Consider the following 2,064-nt stretch of genomic DNA (forward strand, 5'->3'; position numbering starts at 1 on the left):
AATTTTAGAGTTGCCAATCAACCTAAGATGCATGTCTTTGGACTATGGGATGGACCCGGAGCACCCGGAGAAAACCGACGCAGGCAAAGGGAAAAAATGCAAACTCCGCACATAAAGGCATTGGGTCGGCCAGGGCACAAACCTGGAACCGTTTTGCTGTGAGGTGACAGTGCTAGCCACCGCACTGCTGTGCTGCCCAATGAATAAGTAAATTAATTACTTAATTTTTTAAAAAGTAATTTACTTCGTAGTGTTAAAAAACCAAAAATGGTTTCTGTCCTTAAAAATAGATAATAATTATTCCAATAACATGCTTCATTTTAAGGTCCATTTTCATTTTGTCTGTGTCAGTGTTTTCAAATGGCAGATGTCTCATTTTGGAACTAAACATTAACAATTGACACTCATAGCAACACACTTAAAGTCATTACAACGAGAGAGGCGTTGAACCAACAAACAGTAGTTCAGGTGTTTGCCTCGTATATATATACACATACTGTATTGTATGTCTAAATTTGTTCTGTCTACTCCACAGAGGAGATACATAAATAGGCTCCACAGTTTGTACAACAACGATATTCATAATACACTCACTGAGATACATTCAGAAACATGGCTACACTGTTGGTTAAACATAGTACCTACAGTATTTATGATATGTCATTTAGAGGAATACTCCTTGTTTCAGAACAAATGCTGAAGGTTTGGGCAAGCCTGGGGAAATGGCATAGTTTGTTGATCTTTGAAATGAAAAGAATACAACCTCTGCAGGAAATAGACATTAAACTATGAGCCTTTTTTTTCAAATGTTATTGCATTCTTACTTTATATGTATTGAACTTAAAAATAAAAACATTGTTATGCTGTCTTGCATACACAGCATGTTCAGGTTAGGGGACTCAGGTTCAGCACATATAAACAGTAGTTTACCTGAAAATTTCTTGGTCTTCTAGATCTTACTTTGAGTGCCACTGTTCCCCTTAAGTGACATTTCAGACTGTCAGGTTGGAAATACAGGTAGTTCACTGTTTCCACACTGTTTGAAAAGTCCGAGAATGTATCACCTCTGGAACAGCTGACACCCCTAATGACAATTCTTGACTTGTCGTACAAATCCTGATGAGCCAGTTAAGTAGAGAGGTGACTTCTGCACATGCCACAATACTTATTTGGTTTTTTTTTTTTTTTTTAGTTCATGAAATAAAAAATAACAGTGCATGAACATTTGAAGAAAGGGTCATTTTAATAGCTGCTGGCTGCTGAAGTTGTATTTATTTTCACTTCAAAAATAAACAAATTATTTAATGCGCCCAGGTGTGGCCAAGCTTTTGCATACAACTGCATGTGTGCACACAAATTAAGACACTGATACCATTAGAGAGTATTTTAGATCTATGAAACTACAAAAGCACCCCATGAACCCTCCTGACATGGAGGAAGATTCAGGAAAACCAAAGTGTAGTTCCAGTGTGCATACACTTATACTACCTCTCCACATGATAACTGCAGTACCTCTATGCACAACAGAAAAAAAGGAATGTCTTAGTCCCAGTAAACATTTTAGTTACCAAATATCATCAATCAAATACGATAACACACTGTAGCTACAGCTGTGAAGAAGCTGCTGGGTCTTCCTAAAAACCACATCACCTGCTGCTAAGGACCACAGACTATTACAGCTAATGTGGCTAACTTACTGCTACATTTTGGCTCCACAACTAAGAGGAGGAGAAGGATTTTACTCTTATTTCAAGGAACAGTCAGATAGCAAGCAGGGAAAAATAAAATCATCTGACTTCTGAATCATCTGAATCAAGTGTGTTGTGTTCAAGAAATGACAACATTCAGGTCAAATGTTTTACGATGGGTTTTTACAATAGCTTTTGCTTATAAAGCTATGAGGAATGACAAGTTAATGTGCCCAGGGAAAGGTAACTTGCTGTCTGTTTCTCACATCCAGCCATTTTTATAAATAATAGTGTAAATCCTTCCTTGCAGAGCAGGAAAACAAAAGGTATAAACAAGGGAAGAATTGATTTTCTCCTCACTGCTCTCACTGAAATG

This window comes from Monopterus albus, unplaced genomic scaffold, assembly GCF_001952655.1.
Source record: "Monopterus albus unplaced genomic scaffold, M_albus_1.0 scaffold395.1, whole genome shotgun sequence".
Taxonomy (NCBI): Eukaryota; Metazoa; Chordata; class Actinopteri; order Synbranchiformes; family Synbranchidae; genus Monopterus; species Monopterus albus.